This window comes from Triticum aestivum, chromosome 3B (assembly GCF_018294505.1).
Source record: "Triticum aestivum cultivar Chinese Spring chromosome 3B, IWGSC CS RefSeq v2.1, whole genome shotgun sequence".
Lineage (NCBI taxonomy): Eukaryota > Viridiplantae > Streptophyta > Magnoliopsida > Poales > Poaceae > Triticum > Triticum aestivum.
In genome coordinates, this window is record NC_057801.1 from 200,353,857 (window position 1) to 200,377,946 (window position 24,090).

Here is a 24,090-nt window from a genome sequence, read left to right on the forward strand (position 1 = left end):
ATGTTCCCCTTCAAAATGGCCAATTGTTGGCGCCCTTCCCGCTCAATATTTGGGAATAGGCCCGGGGCCTTTGCCTATAAATAGGACTAGCCACCCACAGGGTAGGGGAGAGGAGATCCACATCGAAGACACAGAGAGAGAGGCGACTGAACTCCCCCTAGCAGTTTATCGCACCAACCAAGAACAGACCCTCGCAAGGCTGTTCTTCCCTTGTACTGTTCCTCATCAGCCCTAGAGGCAATCCACCACACCACAACTGGAGTAGGGTATTACACCACAATGGTGGCCTGAACCAGTATAAATCTCGTGTCCCTTGTGTTGTTCTTCGTGTAGTTTTGGATCCTGGCGAGGCGGTGAGACATGGGTAGCCTGGGGGTGTGATCTCCGCGTGCACCACAGTGTTCGAACCTCAAGGGTCTGCCAGAACCCGAAATCCGACACACTTATACTGTGAAAAAACAGTATTGACCAATGGCATGTTCGTCAAAATCAAGGGCCACAAGAAAATTCATATTAGGTCATCACAAGTTAAAAAATGTGCCTTCAGTTGGTGTTTTTCTTCATGGATAGGCTCGTCTTGTTTTCTTTTCTCTTCACCTCTATGAAGGATATCTGTTGACAACAAGAGAAGGTTCTCATCAAAACCAATGAAAATACTACAAGTACATAATTTTAAAATTTAAAACCACATAACCTGAAGTAGACATCAAATTTTCCACTCCAACACCCACATCCCTTCCCCGAGGTATACAAAATGCACAAAACCTTTTGGTAGCCAACCCTAAAGGATGGTATCACAAACTTGCGACTTTTCGTTTTTTCCGGACCACAATACATTTTCTTTTATTCATTTCATATGTTTCATTTCCTAGAATATCTGAAGCTATCATCAGGACACTCTTGGTAAAGAATGCTTCAGTAATCATGTCAGTTGGAGTACTTATTGCTTAGCCATCTGGTAGTCTCCACTCTCCAATAGCCTCAAGATCAGACTGCATAAGCAGACATACTAGTTGTAAACACATTATGGTGGTGGAGATGCTTTCTAAGCGAGCACAAGACACAGATGAAATAAGATACAAAATCTCTACAGGGGATTCCCCTACTGCATTCCTTTTGGAAAAGAAGAAGATGAAATAAGGTACAAAAGGAACAGTAAATGAACTCAAAATCTCTATAGGGGATTCCCCTACTGCATTCCTTTTGGAAAAGAAGAAGATGAAATAAGGTACAAAAGGAACAGTAAATCCAGTTCATTGATGGGAACAAATTCATACATCTTCAGTTATTCCTTTTGAAGTATTAAGGGGGACAATCCCAAGTGAATTTGGCTGCTCTTTGAGAACACATGCTTTCCCTTCCGTTATTCCTGACCAACGCTATGTGAGGACAGATAAATCTTCCTCTGCATTCCCAAGGAAAAGCAACTTCTGCAAATGTAAATCATGTATGTTCACTCTAAACGAAAGTGATCCAAAGATAGAAAAACAGGCATAGCCACTTTGCACTTGTCATAGTTACAGCAACAAACCTGAATGGATGAATATTCCAAGAGGTCCTTGAGGGAGTCCTGGATTAAGTGGTCCTCGGACAGCCGGACTATATACTTTGGCCAGACTGTTGGACTTTGAAGATACAAGATTGAAGACTTCGTCCCGTGTCCGGATGGGACTCTCCTTTGTGTTGAAGGCAAGCTTGAATATTTGGATATATAGATTTCCTTCTCTGTAACCGACTCTGTGTAACCCTATCCCCCTCCGGTGTCTATATAAACTGGAGGGTTTAGTCCGTAGGAGAACAACAATCATAATCATAGGCCAGCTTCTAGGGTTTAGCCTCTACGATCTCGTGGTAGATCAACTCTTGTAATACGCATATCATCAACATCAATCAAGCAGGAAGTAGGGTATTACCTCCATCGAGAGGGCCCAAACCTGAGTAAAACATCATGTCCCCTGCCTCCTGTTACCATTAGCCTCGGACGCACAGTTCGGGACCTCCTACCCGAGATCCACTGGTTTTGACACCGACATTGGTGCTTTCATTGAGAGTTCCACTGTGTCGTCGCGATAAGGCTCGATGGCTCCTTCAATCATCTTCAACGACGCAGTCCAGGGGAGGTTTTCCTTCCCGGACAGATCTTCGTGTTTGGCGGCTTCGTACTACGGGCCAACTCGCTTGGCCATTTGGAGCAGATCGATAGCTACGCCCCTGGCCATCAGGTCAGATTGGAAGCTTAAAATATACTGCCGACACCCGCGGAGACTTGATCTTCGACGGGTTCGAGCCCATGATAGGTGCGCCGAACGGTCACGACGGACATGACTTCGATCTGCCATCGGGCAGTATTCGGGAGATCGCACCTGCGTTGGCGCCGGGAATCAATCTGGAGCAGACCGTGCCTTCCGAGGACGGGTGGATGGACCCCGCTACAGAGGCCGCACACTCATCGGCATCGGAGCCGAAAACTAATCCCACCTCCTGTGGGGGCGGTGTCATCGGACCCTTGGACTCGTCTCCGGCTACAGGATCCAAACCGCGTGCATCCGTGCCTATCGAATAAGATTGGGCAGCCGTCATGGAGTTCACCGCCGTGGATATTTTTCAGCACTCACCCTTAGGTGACGTGCTAAACTCATTAAGGTCTCTTTCCTTGTCAGGAGATTCTTGGCCAAACTATGTCCAGCTCGAGTGGGGAGCAGGCGACGAAGAAATTCATCTCCCACCCACCACCCACTTTATAGCCACTGTCGATGACTTAACCGACGTGCTTCACTTTGACTCCTAAGACATCGACGGTATGGACGACGATGCAGGAGAAGAACAGGAACCACCGCCTATTGGGTGCTGGACTGCCACCTCATCATATGATATTTACATGGTGGACACCCCTAAATAAAGCAATGACGATGTGGCAATGGAAGATAACCCCTTAGAGAAGCAATCTAGACACCGGCGTCATCGGCGCCGCTCCAAGCCGCGCCATAGCAACAATAGTGATACCGGCACAAGAGACAATAATCCAGATGGTGCCGAAGACGAAGACAATCTTGTCCAGCCAGGCTTCGAGCAGGCCAAGCAGGAGGTTGGGCAAGCTAGCCCTAAAGAACAGGCAACTGATGGAGAATCAGAGGACGATAATTACATGCCTCTCTCCGAAGACGAAGTGAGCCTTGGCAATGAAGAATTCATCATGCCTGAAGATCCCATGGAGTAGGAGCGCTTTAAACGCCGGCTTATAGCCACTGCAAAAAGCCTGAAGAAAAAGCAGCAACAACTTCAAGCTGATCAAGATCTGCTAACTGACAGATGGACCAAGGTCCTGGCTGCCGAGGAATACGGACTCGAGCGCCCTAGCAAAAGCTACCTAAAGCGCATGCTGCTACCTCAACTCGTGGAGGAGGCTTTAAAGCCCACGCTACCAGTGCATGATGCGGCTGACCGGCCACCCCGTGGCCGCAACAAAGCGGCGTACCAGCCCGAAGTCCAGACCGCACCCCATCGCCAATCAAACGATAAAACCAAGGCCCGGGGCTACACGAAGGACTTGCGAGATGTATTGGAAAACAAAGAAGGACAGTCAAGATCGATCTACGGATCATGGGGGCGTGCCACAAGACGTGAAGATGACCGTCACGCCGGATACAATAGACCAAAGTCCAGTTGGGCCGAATACAATAAACCGGAGTCATTCGAACTAAGTCGGGATGTAGCCCGGCATAGAGGCACCGCACACTCCCTATGCTTCACTGATGAAGTTATGGATCACGAATTTCCAGAAGGGTTTAAACCCATAAACATTGAATCATATGATGGTACTACAGACCCCGCGGAATGGATAGAAGATTTTTTCCTCCACATTCACATGGCCCGCAGAGATGATCTACATGCCATCAAGTACCTCCCAGTAAAACTAAAGGGACCGGCTCGGCATTGGCTGAATAGCTTGCTGGCAAACTCCATCGGGAGTTGGGAGAACCTGGCAGACGCATTCCTTGATAACTTCCAGGGCACTTACGTGTGACCACTGGATGCCGATGATCTAAGTCACATAACCCAGCAGCCCAGAGAGTCAGCCAGGATATTTTGGACACGGTTCCTAACCAAAAAGAACCAAATTGTCGACTGTCCAGATGCCGAAGCCCTAGCGGCCTTTAAGCATAACATCCATGACCAATGGCTTGCCCGACATCTCGGCCAGGAAAAGCCAAAATCCATGGCAGCCCTCACAACACTGATGACCCGCTTTTGCGTGGGCGAGGATAGCTAGTTGGCTCGTAGCAACAATAAGCGAGCAATCCCGGCACATCGAAAGCCAAGGATAGCAACGACAAATCACGGCGCAACAAACACAAGCGCCGCAAGGACGGCGATAATGCCGAAGACACGTCAGTCAACGCCGGATTCAGCGGCTCTAAGTCCGGTCAGCGGAAGAAACCATTCAACAAAAGCAATTCAAGCCCATCCAGTTTTGACCGCATACTTGACCGTCCATGCCAAATTCATGGCACCCCTGGAAAACTAGCCAACCCCACCAATAGAGAATGCTGGGTCTTCACACAAGCTGGTAGGTCAGACGCCGAAAACAAGGGGAAGGGGTCACAAAGTGACGACGACGAAGAGTCTCGATCACCAAATACAGGAGGACAGATGAAATTCCCTCCCCCGGTGAAAACGGTGAATACAATATGCACAAGCCACATTCCCAAGAGGAAATGGTCACTAAGGAAGGTCTATACATTCGACCCAAAGTTCAACCATGGTCCTCTTGCCCGATCAGTTCTATCGCAGGGACCACCCTACCAGTATCATCATAGCAGTTCGACTGCATCGGTCCTCGACCCCATCATCAACGGATTCCATCTCACATGAGTCCTCATGGACGGAGGCAGCAGCCTGAACCTGCTTTACCAGGAAATAGTGTGCAAAATGGGCATCAATCCCTCAAGGATCAAGCCCACAAAAACCACCTTTAAAGGTATCATACCAGGTGTAGAGGCCTATTGCACGGGCTCAATCACACTGGAAGTGGTCTTCGGATCTCCAGACAATCACCGTACCGAAGACTTAGTCTTCGACATCGTCCCCTTTTGCAGTGACCATCAGGCACTGCTCGGACGAACTGCATTCGCTCGGTTCGATGCGGTGCCGCATTATGCCTACCATAAGTTAAAGATGCCTGGTCCATGCGGCGTCATCACGGTTAATGGCAGGTCCAAACTCCCCCTCATGACCGAAGAGTCTACCACCGCTTTAACAGCAAGAACAATGGACGGCACCTTACAGTCAAACCTTGAGTCAAAGACCAAGCTCCCGGACACCATCAACGGAGTCCGAACTACTGCGCGGCAGGATAGCCCGGCCCGCCCGAAGATTAATTAAAAACACTCCAGAAAAGGATAATACAAGCCACACACTGCGGCTCAACCGCTAGGTGGCACAACACCATTTCTTATATTTTCTTTACAGGTTTGCCTTAACGTAGGCTATGATGAATGGTGTGGGAACAGTTCGAGCGCGTCGGGGAATCTCCAGATATTCCCCTATTATCATACGACTACACCCCGGATCTGAATACAACTTCCTCACGCCCGGTATCATCAGGTTCCGCAATCATATTTCTTTTTAGCACATCATCTGTACTCATACATATTGACGTATTACTCAAATACAACATGTGGATTTATATGATGCTCACCTACTGCTATTTCTTATTTAAAACTCTTTTGTTAAAAGGCGGCTACTTATCACGATACGCCTTAATATGCCAGGGGCTTCGTCATGCCCCTACTATGGCAAAAAGTACGAACACCTTCACGGTAGTCTGGCACCCCGAACTTATAGCATTATATGCATCAACTCCGAATCATGTCTTGGGTCAATAGTTGGGTTTGCCCGGCTCCTATGTTTTGGTACCTTATGTTCCGCTATATCGGCTAAGGTAGCACTGGGAGAACTACTGTGATTGTGTCCCGGTTCTTCTGGACGAGCACCTCAGTAGAGAAAGCCGAAAACTGACTGTCATGATGCAGCGAGAGCTGGTCAGCTGTTCGAGTGGTTCTAAAATCTTTAAGGATTTCTTCCGCATAATGCTATGACCAATGCAGCGTGCGACGGATCGGCCTTTTCCGACCAGGCGCTTATAGAGCCCCAGTGCGGTCTTCCGAACACCAGGGGTTGAGCCTACCTTCCTCGTAATAACTCCTATGGCTAAGTGAGAGCGATAAAGCCCTATAGTCTTATTGCCTGGTTCGCTGTGCTGAACACCTCCTTTAGGGACCCAAAATTGGGATAAGGAGTGCTCAGGTTTATCCCGAACACCCCCGTACTCACTACGTGGGGGAGGAAGCCGACGACTGGCCGACTCTCAGGTTTAATATATAAAATGGCCGCACAGGAGGAAAAAAACTTTCAAACAAAAAGCAATATATGATAAGAATGCTCTTGTTCAACTATTACAAGGGACGAACACGACCGTATTTATGGAAATATGACATCCTTGGTGTATTGCTCCGTCGCAAGGAGGGCTCCTTTCAAGACACCTTCATAATACAGTTCGGGCTTGCGGTGCTCCTTCCCCTCCGGCGGTCCCTCGGTCATGAGCTTTTCTGCATCCATCTTCCCCCAATGCACCTTGGCACGGGCGAAGGCCATTCGCGCACCTTCTATGCAGACCGACCTCTTGATGACTTCGAGTCGAGGGCAGACACTTACAAGCCGCTTCACGAGTCCGAAGTAGCTGCTTGGAATTGGCTCGGTAGGCCACAACCGGATAATTAAATCCTTCATGGCTAACTCGGCCACCTTATGCTGCTTTAGCTGATCGGAGAAACGCACCAGATAGTTTGGTGCCAGATACTGCATCCAGAAGAGCTTATCCGCAGTATTCCCCCCTTCGGCCCGGTAGAATTGAGCGGCATCAGATATGCTGTGCGGTAGCTCTACAAATACAACTGTATACATCAAAACTCAAGTTGTCAAATTTGATTTTCTCATCTCCAATACTTGCTTTGTACAAAAAAGCATTACCAGCCGCAATCTTCCTCGTTTCCTGGATTTCCTTTAGGGCACCTTGGGATTCCCCCTGGGCATCACTTGTGGCTTGGCGAGCCTGGGAGAGTTCGGATTCTTTCCCTGCTAAACTCTGCTCCAAGGTCTCGCATTTCTGAACGGCCTCTTGACGCTCTCGCTCAGCCTCAATAACTCTAGCCTTGTGTTTCTCACAAAGAGCCTGCTCTGCGGCTGCCTTCTTCGCGGCTTCGGCCACAGCCCTCCTGAGAGCCTCAATTTCGGCCATCGCTCCTAGAGCACATTATAAAAATATTTCCATCATGTACACTTATTCATTTGTGCTACATAAATAAGGTTTCTACATACCTTGATTATCCTCCACCTGTCTCTTCAATTGGCCCAGTTCTCCTTCGGCCTGCTCCAGACTATGCCTCAGTCTGGATACTTCCGCAGCTTGAGAGGCGGCAGTCGCTACAGATGCCTGCTGGTTAAAAAGAGTGATAAATGTCATCAAGTAAGTCTCCTGCAAACATGAATTTGATCCTCTGTCTGGTTCTTCCTTTCACCGAACAGTGTATCAGGGGCTAGCATCTATACCATGACACTCTCCCATAAAACTCATAAAACGTACCTCAAAGCCTTTTATGAGGCTGATTCAGGATTCATTCAATCCACTCTCAGTGGACTGAATCTTCTCGATCACCGCACCCATAAGGGCACGGTGTTCATCAACGATGGAGGCACCCTTCAGCGCTACCAATAAAGTATCCGGCACCTCTAGTTGGATAGAGGTGGCCGGTGGAGCAGGCATACCTCCTCCATTTGATGGAGGCTGTCTGTCTGACTCAGGGACCTTATGTGTCTCTAGAATCGTGTCCGGCTTGGGTCCGGATTCTTGATGACCCACGCCGTCGACACTCACGGGAGCTTTCTCTCCTGTGTGACCGGCCCCAGAAGTATGGCCTCCTGGCGCCACCTTCACGACCTTCTCCCCTCCTCCGTCGCCTGGGTCCTTCTAGGACGAAACCTTGGTTTCATTCCTATGTTTGGAGGAGGAGGCCTTCTAGGGTGTCTAGCTCCCCATAGCGTCCGAACCCAGCAGATCTTCTGACGAGGATTGTTCGGCGCGGGGCTTCCCCAGACTGAAAAAGAAAAGCACGGCTCAGATTGGAATGTGATGCCATGACAAGTCTGGACGCATGAGTGTGTTCGGATTTTATACTTACGAGTTCACCAGGGGCTCGACACTGGGATCCCACTCCGGCTGCTATCGGCGGCGCCGGTGGACTCCTCCTGAAGAGGAGTTTTTCCCCTCTTAGGCGAATCGGCTTCAAAGGAGTTGGAGGCTGCTCTTTTCTTTCTTCCCCCTTCGGGGATTCATCCTCCTCCTCCTCGTCCTCTTCGGAGGAAGAATGGGCATTGGAGTCTTCGGATTTCGTGCCTGGGGCACCACGGCGACGGAGGCCGCCCCTGGTCTTCTTGGCCTCCTTTTCGGTCTTCTTCTTCGGCACCTTATATGGCGTCGGGACCAGCATCTTCATCAGAAGTGGGCCGGCCGGTTCTTCTGGAAGAGGGGCTGGACAGTAGATCCGCCCCGCCTTCTTCGCCCAGCCCTAGGAAAATGATAGGAAACACGTTAAGTATTTTCCTGAGGATGTACAGATAGAACACATGAGTTGTTAAACATTCAGTTTCTTACCGAACTTGCGGGGCGGGATAGTTGGTACCCATGGTCCTCGGTGGAGTCCGGCCACGGTTTGCCGGACTTGAAAAGCACCTTCCAGATGTCCTTGTGCGTAGAGCCAAAGAGCTCTAGCAGGGTATGGTGCTTGGCCGGGTCAAACTCCCATAGATTGCAAGCTCGGTGTTGACATGGTAGAATCCGGCAAACCAACATCACCTGGACTACATTGACAAGCTTGACGCTCTTGTCTTCCATGTATTGAACGCTCGTCTAGAGCTCTGATAGCTCGTCAGACGAAGCCCAGTTCAGGCCCTTCTTGTGCCAGGATGTAAGTCGTAGGGGGGCACCGGATCTAAACTCCGGAATGGCGGTCCACTCCTTGCCACGCGGCTCGGTGATGTAGAACCACTGCTGCTGCCACTCCTTGACGGAATCATTGAAAGTCCCTGTCGGCCATGTAACATTGCGTATCTTGGTAACCATGGCGCCTCTGCATTCGGCATGCTCGCCACTCACTACCTTGGGCTTTACATTAAAAACCTTTAGCCATAAGCCGAAGTGCGGCGGGACACGGAGAAAGGCCTCGCACACGACTATGAATGTTGAGATGTTGAGGAAGGAATTTGGGGTTAGATCATGGAAATCAATCCCATAATAGTACATGATGCCGCGAACAAATGGGTGGAGGGGAAACCCTAGCCCGCGGACAAAATGAGGGAGAAATACCACTCTCTCGTTGGGTTCCGGAGTGGGGACGATCTGTCCCGCCATCGGAAGACGGTGGCTAATTGTCTTGGCCAGATACCCGCCCCCCGAAAGCTTTTTGATATCCTTCTCCCGGACAGTAGAGGCCATCCACTTGCCTCCTCTCCAGATCCGGACATCTTCGAGAAAGCCTTTTTGGGCGGAGAAGAGAAGCGCTTGGGCACTAGGGCTCGAGCGGAAAGGAATGGATGAGTAGAGAAGGGTGTGGGTGAAATGGAAGGTCCTTATCCGCTTATAAAGGTAGCAAAGATCCTGCGCCTCCCCACTTGCCCGCTAAAAACGCTTATTCCTCAAGCACCACGATTGATGGCACGGTTGGGTTACCTGCACCCGTATTAATGAGAATCCCGCAATAGGGGTACACGATCTCTGCTTCGACAAAGACGTGCTGATAAAACCGCCTCGCGATATGTGCGTCGGCTGGTTGTGAAAAACGGTTCGAATAATGATCGGACCGTGGCGTGATGTCATAAAAAGCTATCAGCAGATTAGATTTGTGGAATATTATACTTTCTACGGTGGTATGAGGAATTTATTTTGCAGAGCCGGACACGATCCTTGTGTTCTGAATCTTTTATGGAGTATTCAGAGAAGGAACTCGCCTTGCAATGCCGAACACAATCTGCGTGCCGGACTTATCGTCATTGAAGCCTGGTTCAGGGGCTACTAAGGGAGTCCTGGATTAAGGGGTCCTCAGACAGCCAGACTATATACTTTGGCCGGACTGTTGGACTTTGAAGATACAAGATTGAAGACTTCGTCCCGTGTCCGGATGGGACTCACCTTTGCGTGGAAGGCAAGCTTGGATATTCTGATATGTTAGATTTCCTTCTCTGTAACCGACTCTGTGTAACCCTAGCCCCCTCCGGTGTCTATATAAACCAGAGGGTTTAGTCCGTAGGACAACAACAATCATAATCATAGGCTAGCTTCTAGGGTTTAGCCTCTACGATCTCATGGTAGGTCAACTCTTGTAATACTCATATCATCAAGATCAATCAAGTAGGAAGTAGGGTATTACCTCCATCGAGAGGGCCCGAACCTGGCTAAAACATCGTGTCCCGTGCCTCCTGTTACCATTAGCCTTAGACGCACAGTTCGGGACCCCCTACCCGAGATCCGCCGGCTTTGACACCGACAGTCCTCAACTAAAGGCATCACTTTACAAAACCTCAATGTTGGCTCAACTACTTAACGTGGTTAGAAATGAAGGTAAGAGAAGTTTATCAAGCAAAACCCTAAATATTGTACCTTGGTCTCACGGTGCATAGTGTGCAATAAGTCGACGGAAGGGTGTTCAAACAAGGTCAAACATTGTTCCTCACAGTATGTAATAAGAGGAATTTTATGCTTCAAGGAGTACAAACAAGCCTGCAAATGGAACAAAAGGAATTTAAATATAATATCCGACAAACTTATACATCGCTAAAAGGGACACACAACCTTAATAAGTCAATAACTGATACAAAAATGATTCAAGCTCAAGGATAACACATTTCATGCCTAACATCCACATTCACTATAAAGAACAGACAAGACTCAATAAATGCCCCGCAAATACTCCTAATAAAAGAACAGCAGACAAAGTAACAAAAGTTCGATGGAAGATGGGCAGGTGCAGCACTAGAATTCTGACAAAAGTACAACTGCTAGAAGAAAGTAATCAGGTGACATGCTGTAAATCATTACCTCCTTGCATATATTCACATCCAAGAATGCTCTATAAATAAGTTGGGCATGCTCCCCATATACAAGTGAACCATGCATCGAAGATAGCAAAATACAAAATTCAACTTTATAAGGGAAAAATGTCGATTGAAAAGAAAACCATTCTTACTATTGTTCAAACAAGTATAAAGATTAAAGAATGACAATGATGAGGGCTGGACATTTACTTTCTTCTATCTTATCGTTGTGTATAGGCTTGCAAAATAAATAAATATGGTTCTCCATTCATATGTAATGAAACTGGTGTACAACATATTACGCAGCTGGAGAAACAACTCCCATGGATTGGGCAAAACTTTGAACAGTTCAATAATTTTAAAAGACTTTGAACATCAAGAAATGTAATCATGTCCCATTTGTGCCAAAAATACCCCATATAATTTCATGGTATTCTTTCCAATGCTGCATCACTTCTAAAAGGGCAAACACACACAAGCATGAGCAGCAGCACACACACGCGCGCGCACACACACACAGACACACACACACACACACACACACACAAGCACACAGTAGAAAAGCATATAATACATAAAGTAGGGTTAGCCGGTTACTCTCATAGGAAATATAGTACATAAAGGAGGGTTAGCCGGTTACTCCCATAGGAACCAAGGGTGTTGCAATCTAACAATGATTAGGGTTGCTGTAACACCCTGGTAGTCAAGCTACAGTAATCACACATTAATGGTGCCGTATCATCACATTTAATTTTTCTAAACCTCACTTTGATCCAAACCCAATTGAAATTCAAATTTAAAGTAAAGTCAAATAATTAAAGTTTTCAAAAGGTAAAATAAAAATGTAGGTTGGGTTGCAAATATTCACTAGATAATTGTAATGTAAGAGTTAACATTTTCCAAAATATATAAGTGCCCCTAAATATCTTTAAACTGACCCATAAGCTTTTTTTTGGAAATAATCTAAGTTAAATAAATATGTAAAATATTCAAAAATAGTTGAAACTTGTTGGACTAGCCCAAACTATTGTCTAGAATTTATGTGTAGCTTTGCACATTTAACTCAAATCAGTTAGTACCTAAACTAAATACAAAATAGTAGCTAAAGTAGAAAACAAAAAAAGAGAAAAGAAAAAATGCCTAACACCTACTGTGCCACTGGGCCTAATGCCACAGTGCACCGCAGCCCAGTGCGCAATGTACCAGGCCCAACCCACCGCCTTGGCCTTCCCCTACCTCCCGCTGTGCCAGTAGAAGGCCGCGCGTGCCATGGCCTCGTACGCTCCTCGCTCTGCACCGCCGCGAGCGTCCGACCGCGTAACCATGCTCCCTGCACAACTGTGACACCGTAGCACTCTTCGGTGCATCCCCTTGTTGCCCCTAGCTACGTCCTCGTCGAGCTCCGATTTTCGGCCGTCGCCTGACCTCAACGCACCGCTCAACCCCGGCCACCCCCGTGCCTGCGACCACCGCTACTCGACGCGCGCTGTCGTATGCGTTCGAATGCACCAAGCCCCTTGAAGAACCATGCCCCGCAGCCCCGCCTTCGAACTCGCCCGAGCCCTGGCATCCGCCCCGCTCGTTGCCGGCAACGCTGCGGTCCTCCTCCGGCCAAGACACCGCCTCCGTTCAATGCACCACGGTGCGGGCGTTCGAAAGAGCCCACCCGCGCCCCCTTACTTGCACCGTGGCGTGATTCCAGCGAGGTCCGCGCGCCTCCGCCGCGTTTTCGGTCGCCGGCAGTTAACCTTCGCCGCCTGCCGACTGATACGTCTCCAACGTATCTATAATTTTCGATTGCTCCATGCTACTTTATCTACTGTTTTAGGCAATATTGGGCTTTATTATCCACTTTTATATTATTTTTGGGACTACCCTATTAACCGGAGGCCCAGCCCAGATTTGCTGTTTTATGCCTATTTCAGTGTTTCGAGGAAAAGGAATATCAGACGGAGTCAAAACGGAACGAAATCAACTAGAGAAGTTATTTTTGGAAGGAAACCCACCTGATGGACTTGGACCCCACGTCAGAAGATACGGGAGGTGCTCACGAGGGTGGGGTGCGCGCCCTCCCCCCCTGGGCGCGCCCCCCTGCCTTGTGGAGCCCTCGTAGCTCCACCGACGTTCTCCCTGCACCCATATATACCCACGTACCCTAAAACTTCCAGAACAGAAGATAGATCGGGAGTTCCGCCGCCGCAAGCCTCTGTAGCCACCAAAAACCAATCGGGACCCTGTTCCGGCACCCTGCCGGAAGGGGATTCCATCACCGGAGGCCATCTTCATCATCCCGGCGCAATCCATGACGAGGAGGGAGTAGTTCACCCTCGGGGTTGAGGGTATGTACCAGTAGCTATGTGTTTGATCTCTCTCGCTCTCGTGTTCTCTCTCGTGTTCATCTATGGCACGATCTTGATGTATCCCGAGCTTTGCTATTGTAGTTGGATCTTATGATGTTTCTCCCCTCTACTCTCTTGTGATGAATTGAGTTTCCCCTTTGGAGTTTTCTTATCGGATTGAGTCTTTATGAGAACACTTGATGTATGTCTTGCCGTGATTATCTCTGGTGACAATGGGATATCATGTGCCACTTGATGTATGTTCTGGTGATCAACTTGCGGGTTTCGTGACACTTGGGAACCTATGCATAGGGGTTGGCACACGTTCTTGACTCTCCGGTAGAAACTTTGGGGCACTCTTTGAAGTACTTTTATGTTGGTTGGATGAATCTGAGATTGTGTGATGCATATCGTATCATGCCCACGGATACTTGAGGTGACAATGGAGTATCTAGGTGACATTAGGGTTTTGGTTGATTTGTATCTTAAGGTGTTATTCTAGTATGAACTCTTTTATAGATCGATCCGAAAGAATAGCTTTGTGGTGGTTTCGTACCCGACCATAATCGCTACGTTTGTTCTCCGCTATTAGTGGCTTTGGAGTGACTCTTTGTTGCATGTTGAGGGCTTGTCATATGTTCTATCTATGTTATTATTGTTGAGAGAACTTACACTAGCGAAAGTATGAACCCTAGGCCTTGTTTCCTATCATTGCAATACCGTTTACGCTCACTTTTACCACTTATTACCTTGCTGTTTTTATATTTTCAGATTACAAAAACCTATATCTACTATCTATTTTGCACTTGTATCACCATCTCTTCGCCGAACTAGTGCACCTATACAATTTACCATTGTATTGGGTGTGTTGGGGACACAAGAGACTCTTTGTTATTTGGTTGCAGGGTTGCTTGAGAGAGACCATCTTCATCCTATGCCTCCTACGAATTGATAAACCTTAGATCATCCACTTGAGGGAAATTTGCTACTGTCCTACAAACCTGTGCACTTGCAGGCCCAACAACGTCTACAAGAATAAGGTTGTGTAGTAGACATCAAGCTCTTTTCTGGCGCCGTTGCTGGGGAGGCTAGGTAAGTGAAGGTATATCTTTAGATCTTGCAATCAAATCTTTTTGTTTCTTGTTTTAGCACTAGTCTAGTTTATAAAAGAAAATTACAAAAAAATGTAGTTGAGTTTGTCTCATACACTTCACCTTTTTAATATCTTTCGTGAGTATGATGGAAAGGATAATTGTGCTCAAGTGCTTGAAGAAGAAATCTATAGAATGTTTGGTACTAAATTTTTGAATGATGAGCATGATTGCAATGTTGTTAGTATGTATTTCTTGAATATCCATGATGCTAATGATATGCAAAGCCACAAGCTTGGGGAAGCTATGTTTGATGGAGATGATATTTTTTGTCCCCCAAGCTTTGATGAGCAAATTTACTATGATGAAAGCATGCCTCCTATTTATGATGATTATTGTGATGATACGTATGCCATAAAGAAGAAGTTTGCTTATGTGGAGAGTAGAAAATTTTCTATGCTTGTAGATCATGAAAAGAATGCTTTAGGTGCTGGTTATATTTTTGAATTCATTCATGATGCTACTGAAAATTATTATGAGGGAGGAACATATGCTTGTAGGAATTGCAATAATGTCAAGTTTCCTCTCTATGTGCTTAAGGTTTTAAAGTTATGCTTGTTGTGCCATCCTATGCTAGTTGATTATTGTTCCCATAAGTTGTTTTCTCACAAAATCCCTATGCATAGGAAGTGGGTTAGACTTAAATGTGCTATTCATATGCTTCATGATGCTCTCGTTATGTTTCAATTCTTATCTTTTATGTGAGCATCATTGCCATCATCATGCCTAGCTAAAAGGCATTAAAGAAAAGCGCTTGTTGGGAGACAACCCAATATTTATCCTTACTGTTTTTGTGTGTCCACATAATTATGATACTGTAGTAATCATGTTTTATAGCTTTTGTTTCAATAAAGTGCCAAGTAGAACCTTTGGGAAGACTTGGGTGAAGTTTATATGATCTTGCTGTGAAAAACAGAAACTTTAGCCCTCACGAGATTAGCTGTCATTTTTTACTGGAGAGTGATTTTAGGTTGATTATTTTTGCAGATGATTAATAGACAAATTACTCAGGTCCAGCAATTTATTTCATAATTTTTGGGGTTCCATAAGTATACGTTTTATACAGATTACTACAGACTGTTCTGTTTTTGACAGATTCTGTTTTCTATGTGTTGTTTGCTTATTTTGATGAATCTATGAGTAGTATCGGACGGTATGAACCATAGATAAGTTGGAGTATAGTAGATATTACACCAATATGAATTTAGAATGAGTTCATTACAGTACCTAAGTGGTGGTTTTGTTTTCTTATACTAACGGAGCTTACGAGTTTTGTTTTGAGTTTTGTGTGGTTGAAGTTTTCAAGTTTTGGGTAAATATTCGATGGATTATGGAATAAGGAGTGGAAAGAGCCTAAGCATGGGGATTCCCAAGGAACCCCAAGGTAATATTCAAGGACAACCAAGCAACTAAGCTTGGGGATGCCCCGGAAGGCATCCCCTCTTTCGTCTTCGTTCATCGGTAACTTTACTTGGAGCTATATTTTTATTCACCACATGATATGTGTTTTGCTTGGAGCGTCAATTTTTTTGATTAGTTTTTGCTTGCTGTTAGTTATAATAATGTTTTGCATCTTTAGTGTCAATAAAGAAGTCAAGGATAGCCTTTGCCATGCTTATTTTGCTAGTATACATGTTGCTGTTTGAAAACAGAAAGTTTACCGCTGTTTCAAAAATTCCCTAGAAAAGTCAGAGAGTGGTATAATGTTGAATATTTTTGCATATTGAGCTCTGATAAATTTATTACAGTGGGAATTTTAGTTCATAATTTTTGGAGTCAGGGAAGTATTGATACTCTTGCATTCTTTACAGACTGTACTGTTTTGACAGATTGCTGTTATGTTTGCATTGTTTGCATATGTTTGCTTGCTTAATGATTCTATTTGAGGACAGGAGTATTAAATATGCAGAGGCATTTAGTATTCAATGTTGAATAATATTTTTAGTGATTTGTTACAGTAGAATATGATAAGGTTTTGCATTGGTTTATACTAACCTATCTCACAAGTTCTTGTTGAGTTTGTTGTGAATGAAGCGTTTGATAAAAAGAGAAACCATGATATGAGAGGAATTAAGGAGACACAAAAGTTCAAACTTGGGGATGCCCAAGGCACCCCAAGATAATATTTCAAGAACTCTCAAGCATCTAAGCTTGGGGATGCCCCGGTAGGCATCCCACCTTTCTTCTTCAACAACTATCGGTTAGTATCGGTTGAGCCTAAGTTTTTGCTTCTTCACATGAGTTGTGCTATCCTTGCATTGTAGTTTTCTTTTGCTTTGCTTGCTGTTTGAATGAAGTATCAAGATCTGAAATCCTTTAATGAGAAAAAGCCTTACATGAATTGGAATTTGTTAGAATACTCTATGTGCTTCACTTATATCTTTTGAGCTTGATAGTTTTTGCTCTAGTGCTTCACTTATATCTTTTAGAGCACGGTGGTGGATTTGTTTTAAAGAAACTTGATCTCTCATGCTTCACTTAGATTATTTTGAAAGTCTTTAATAGCATGGTAATTTGCTTAATGTTAATATACTTGGTATTCAAGATATGTGAAACTTTCTTTTGAGTGTGTTGAATACTAAGATAAGTTTGATGCTTGATAATTGTTTTGAGATATGGAGGTGATAGTATCAAAGTCGTGCTAGTTGGGTGATTATGAATTTGAGAAATACTTGTGTTGAAGTTTGCAAGTCCCGTAGCATGCACGTATGGTTAAAGTTGTGTAAGAAATTTGAAATATGAAGTGTACCTGACTTGTGAATCCTTATGAGTGGCGGTCGGGGACGAGCGATGGTCTTTTCCTACCAATCTATCCCCCTAGGAGCATGCGCGTAGTACTTGAATTTTTGATGACTTCTAAATTTTGGCAATAAGTATATGAGTTCTTTTGACTAATGTTGAGTCCATGGATTATACGCACTCTCACCTTTCCGCCTTTGCTAGCCTCTTCGGTACCGTGCATTGCCCTTTCTCACCTTGAGAGTTAGTGCAAACTTCGCCGGTGCATCCAAACCCCGTGATACAATACGCTCTATCACCCATAAGCCTCCTTATATCTTCCTCAAAACATCCACCATACCTACCTATCATGGCATTTCCATAGCCATTCTGAGATATATTGCCATGCAACTTCCATCATCATCATGACATACATTACTTTTGTCATATTGCCATTGCATGATCATGTAGTTGACATCGTATTTGTGGCAAAGCCACTATGCATTATTTTTCATATGTGTCCCTCTTGATTCATTGCACCATCCCGGTACACCGCCGGAGGCATTCATATAGAGTCATATCTTGTTCTAGTTTCGAGTTGTAATTCATATGTTGTAATCAATGAAAGTGTGATGATCATCATTATTAGAGCATTGCCAAAAGAAAGAGAAAGGCCAAAAAAAGGCCCAAAAAAAGAGAAAATAATAAAAAAATGCCAAAAGAAAAAAGAAAGGCCCAAAAAAATTAAAAATAAAATAAAAAGGGCAATGCTACTATCTCTTTTTCCACACTTGTGCTTCAAAGTAGCACCTTGTTCTTCATGTAGTGAGTCTCATATATTGTGCTTCAAAGTAGCACCTTGTTCCTCATGTAGTGAGTCTCATAAGTAGTCCTTTTCATACTAGTGGGAATTTTTCATTATAGAACTTGGCTTGTATATTCCTACGATGGGCTTCCTCAAATGCCCTAGATCTTCGTGAGCAAGCGAGTCGGATGCACACCCACTAGTTTTATTTTGTTGAGCATTCATAGCTCTAGTGCATCCGTTGCATGGCAATCCCTACTCACTCACATCAATATCTGTTGATGGTCATCTCCATAGCCCGTTGATACGCCTAGTTGATGTGAGACTTTCTCTTTTTTTGTCTTCTCCACACAATCCCCATCATCTGTAGCGACCCGACCTCAGACGGTCAAGTCTCTGTGCTTACGTGTCATCCCTGGATCGGTATGCTGACACACACAGTACTCGAGGATTTATAACAGAGGTAAATCACATGTATAAAGTAACGTAAATACTATTACCTCAATCCAAATATATAGCGGAAGCAACAAGGTTGTGGATTCCCATCAACACCAACGGCAAGGTTGAGTATAGGAAATCGTAACCCTAACGTATCACTTATTCGTCGTCTGAAAATCTGCAACATGAAACGTTGCAGCCCGAAAACGGGTCAGCACATGGAATATGCTGGCAATGTAACACATAGAGAGTAATGAAAGAATAAGCTATACTACATGCATATTTGACTGGTGGAAAGCTCTATGGTTACAGTTTTGCGTAAAGCCAATTTTTCCCTACTACAAAGGAATAAATTTATTTAACTATCATGGTGGTTGTTAAACATTGAGAATGGTTGACAGCATCCTCAATCCCAATTAAAAAGTACTCATTAAAAACCCATCAATATTAAATTAGAGTAACATGTTGAGATACAAATGATATTTCAAGTACTAGATACTCAAGATGTCCATACCCGAGGACACGGCTAATCATGATTAGTTTGTACACTCTGCAGAGGTTTGCGCACTTTTCCCCACAAGACTCGATCGCCTCCGTTTGGTTTCTCGCACTTCATGGTGTTTGAGAAACGGATGACCGAGACATAGTCTTTCAGAAGCGCTAGCACCTTACGATGGGTAGACCGGTACACCTACATCCCCTACATCTACTAGTCCACCACTATAAGAGTTCGCACAACTTAGTCAACTATGCCAGAGCCCATAATGGCTTGTGGCTGCACACGTAAGTTACTAGTATGAATTATCTTATGATCCCTTTGAGCCTGGGTGGCGGTCCATAGGAAAATCACATGGTACCCCCGGGATTTCCAAAAAAATAGGCAAGTCCTGGTAACCCCAGGTGCCTCAATCCACCCAGATGTGTATTTGAGTTGCCACCTTAGATAAACCATTAATTAAAGATCTCACATCTGTCATGGATATTCACTCACCCAATCCACGTCTACTAGCATAGCATGGCATAATAAGCAAACGTAGAAGTAACTCCCAAAGGTTTCATAAGTACAATAGGTAATAGGTACTACCTCAATCTACTTCCCATCCCACAATTTAATTAGATCCTAATCATGCAATGTGTGAGGATTGATCTAATGCATAAAAACTAGGTAGTAGAAAAGGTATGATCAAGTGTTACTTGCCTGCAATGTTGATGAAGATGATTCGCACTCAACTCCTGATAGTTCTATTCGTCACACTCCAGTCAATCTATCGTGATCAAGCAATAGTAACCACACATAAGCAATCACTCAAAAGATCGGAAAGAACGAATAGTACGATTCGGAAAACATCAAAACCAAACAAATAACTCTTGCAGCATAAAACAATTTCTAACAGTACCAAAACTATGTGTATTTGGCCTTATCAGAAAGTTTAGTTCAAAAGCTTCGATTTGCAAAAAGAATCAACTCAAACGGAGTTTTAAAACTCAAGCTATGATCAAACGAAGTTCAAATTCAAATCTGATCTAATTCAAATTTTAAACTTTCAAAAACATGTTCAAGTTGTTTTACTGGATAGAGGAGATCATAAAAAAGAGGTGGGCGTTGGTTTCGTTGAATTTGGATAAACGAATAAAAAGTAATGATCGTTTTAAGATTAGGGACTAATCTGTGAATAAAATATTCACGGATGGGTCCCTGGCCGAAAATAACAGAAAAAGAAAAAAAAGGCTAAAAAGCGAACGTTCGTTTTTCTGACCTAAACAGCGAACGTTCTCTAAATAAAAACAAAACGCTTCGGGGAAAAAGGACTAAAGCGATCTGGATCATTGGATCCAGATCCAACGGCGAGGGAAGGGCGGCGGTTACCACGGCGCTGTGAGTTGCCGGCGACGGAGAAAACGGCGGCGACGGCGCCGGCTGTGCACCGGGAGGTGGCTCCGGTGGTCGAGGGGGCAGCGGAGCAGTCGGGGAGGTGCGGCGCGGAGAGGCCGAGTCGATGGTGGCGCCGGCGGAGGGCGGCGGCGGCGGTGGTGTGCGGGGCAGGCGGACGGAGCTGCGGCGGCGGTGGCAAGATCCGGCGGCGGCGGGATCTGTGGCGGCGGCGCGAGCAAAGAGAGAGGGCCCGGGGCGGCGCCCTTTATAGGAGGAGGGGAGGCGCTGACGTGGGGAAGGGGGCAGGGCAAGGCGGCGGCGGTGTCCGGCTGGGGCACGGACGCCGAGGCGGTGGCGGCGCGACGCGGGCTGGGCCGCGACCTGGCTGGCTAGCTGGGCCGGTCCAGTCGGGGAGGGAACATTTTTTTAAACATTTATCCGCACAAACCAAAATAAAACAAAATAAACAGAATTATTATATAGGCATATAATATATCAAAATTTGCAGAAAAAGATTTTCCTACGAGATGAACATTATTCTAGTTTCAAATAAAATACACAAAAATTCAAATAATTCAAAGAGTGCTACTGGTCTAATAAAATCCAATAAAAATCATTTTAAAAATACCAAAATTAATTCAAATTTATTTCTCTCCAATTTTCTGATGTAGGGAATCATGTTACCCTATTTTCCATATATTTTATTTTTGGAGAAAAATAATTTGAATAAAACTCAAATAACTCCAAATTGAAAATAAATTCAAAAGAACTTTGAATTTAATTATTTGAAACTCCCAACTCATATTTCATATGTTTTGAAGAAGTCATTTTATCTTCGCTCGTGAAAATCATTGAGTTGCATAAAGTTCCTGGGTTGGAAATATTTTCCAAATGAAATTCAAATATTTTTCAACACCCATTGTCATTTAAATAAATGGAAGAAGTCATGTCATCTTCTCTCCAGGGTTTTGTGATGAAAATAATTTGAATTCATGGAGATCATAAAAGCAAAAATGAAAGTTTGGGAAAGTCCTTTTATTCTCTCTCATTTAACTTTCAAAAAGTTTCGAATTTCACTCAATCAATCACACAACAATCAAACAAACAATCACTCTATCTATTTATAATAACATTCCAAAATTTAGAATTTTGGGATGTTACAAACCTACCACCCTTAAAATGAATCTCGTCCTCGAGATTCGGAGAGGCTAGCAAGAAATAGGTTAGGGTTGGGGGTCTTCAAAATCCAACATTCGTCTCCGGGGTCTCGGGTGCTACCACCCTTAGAAACATTGATACGGTTCCATCAAAACTCATATACTCCATCCTTAATCCTGACAGTGTCGATCTTCTCAGATCCATCTGAAAAATTTCCTTCTCTAGGATCTTTCGGTAGTGGCATAACCTTTTTCTCAATTCTTGTATCCATTTCCTCCTGCTAAGGTTATTTCGAGATTGGGTCTTCTTAGCTGACGGGTCTGGCGCCAATACTAAACAACTATCGATATCTCATGGTGGTCAACAATTTATGGTTTCTCCTGCAGAAAACGGGTATGGGCTGAACCTCACCGTATAACCTACGGTTGGCAACAACTGCCATACAAGGGAAAATACTTATACCATTCTAAGGTTTAAACAAGGTTTTGATCGTCGTCACTCTACTATAGGTAAGTCTCTCAGATTTACCATCCCATATAGCAAGGCGAATAATAAGAGTAAGTCGGTATGGTGATCAATCCATCCCGCACCCAAATCATTATCTTGTATATGGTTTAGCGAATCTCGCATTCTAACACTCGGTCATCCTCACAAGCATTGCGGAATTTCTCTTGTCGACGAACCAAGTTCGGATAAATCCATTGATTCTGCAAGCCAAACAAACATCAATCGTTCCTTCACAACTCTCAGGTTTTGCGTTGCTCCTATAAAATCGTCGGTTGATAAAGTCGTAACTTCTTCTAGGGTTTTCTTCAGCAAGAGTGTGCTTGCTTCTTGGCAGGTCCTGGGGCCTGTGGGTTATGGCCCATCTCATCACTTGTAAACCTTGAACTCATCATCGCGGGCAACTGTTCGTTATTCCAACATTCAATTTCTTAGTATTCTTAAATCCATTCAATTGTACCTTCTTCCTTCCTTCTATTAGTACCAAACTAAGACGTGATTACTTAGACTCATCATGGAATTCCCATTGATCCATATTTCCAACATCATACCTCCTTTATATCCAATAGTAATTCATCTCTTCATCCTCGTGGGATATCCCACATACCGAGATAAAAACTTATACTTATGATGTCCATACTCCACTTCGTGGAACATCATTATCCTTTCCAGGGTCAAATCTCCTCACAGGGTAATATTGGCCATCTCTGCATGTCACTTCTTCAACTGGGAAACGTGAAACACATCATGAACTCCTGACAGTGCTTCGGGTGACTCCAACTTGTTGGCCAGTTCTCCCATACGCTCCAAACTCGGTATGGTCCTACAAATCTCGGGGCTAACTTTCCCTTAACTCCAAATCGTTTAACTCCTCGCAGAGGGGACACATGAAGACATGCTCTATCTCCAATTTCATAGACTACCTCTTGCATTTTTTTTGAGTCTGCATAACTCTTCTGCCTGGACTGAGCTACCTTCAGTCTATCTCAAAGCAACTTAACATTCTTTTTCTGAATCCTTGATCACATTTGATCCAAACAACTAACGGTCTCCAACTTCATCCCACATCAATGGTGTCTGGCTCCTTCTCCATACAAAGCTTTAAAAGGGGCCATCTTCAAACTAGCTTGGTAACTATTGTTGTATGAGAACTCCGTGTAAGGTAGATTATCATCCCTACTAGATCCATAATATAGCACACACGATCTCAACATGTCCTCCAGAATCTGATTGACTCTCTCGATTTATCCATCTGTCTGCGGAAGAAAGGCTGTACTGAACTCTAGCCTAGTACCCAAAGTGTGGTGCAGCTGATTCCAAAACTTTGAGGTAAACCGTGTTCCTCTATCGATGGTCCTCGGAACTCCATGCAGACATACATCCTGGTCAAATATATCTTGGCCAACTTCGCACTTGTATAGGTGGTTTTCATTGGGATAAAGTGAGACACTTTGGTCAAGCAAATCAACTACTACCCAGATAGAATCATATCCAGTTCGGGTTCTGGGAAACCCCGTAATGAAATCCATGCCAAGCTTATCCCCACTTCCATTCGGGTAGCGGCATAGGCTGTAGTAATCCTGTTGGCTTCTGATGCTCTACTTTTACTCTCTGGCATACATCACCTACGACTACATATTCCGTAATATCCTTCTTCATACCAGTCCACCAGAAACACTCCTTCAAAATCCAAATACATCTTGGTGTTTCCAGGGCGAATCGAGTATGGTGAGTCATAAGCCTCTTCAAGTATTTACTTCCTAATCTTTGCATTATTGGGAACATATACACGGTCCTCGAACCATAAGGTGTCGTGCTCATCCTTACAAAAACCTTTGGCCTTTCCTTTGCTCATCCTCTCTTTTATCTCAGCAATCTCTTTGTCATACTTCTAAGCTTCACGAGTCTTTCCCAACAATGTAGACTGAACTTCCATTGCTGCAACAAAACCTTTGGGAA

The 24,090-nt window shown here is 44.7% G+C and overlaps 1 pseudogene; it reads right to left on the reverse strand.

Moving 5' to 3' along the window:
- Positions 1–927: 927 nt before the first annotated feature.
- Positions 928–24,090, reverse strand: part of LOC123067452 (endoribonuclease YBEY, chloroplastic-like) — a 35,074-nt pseudogene continuing 11,911 nt past the window's right edge.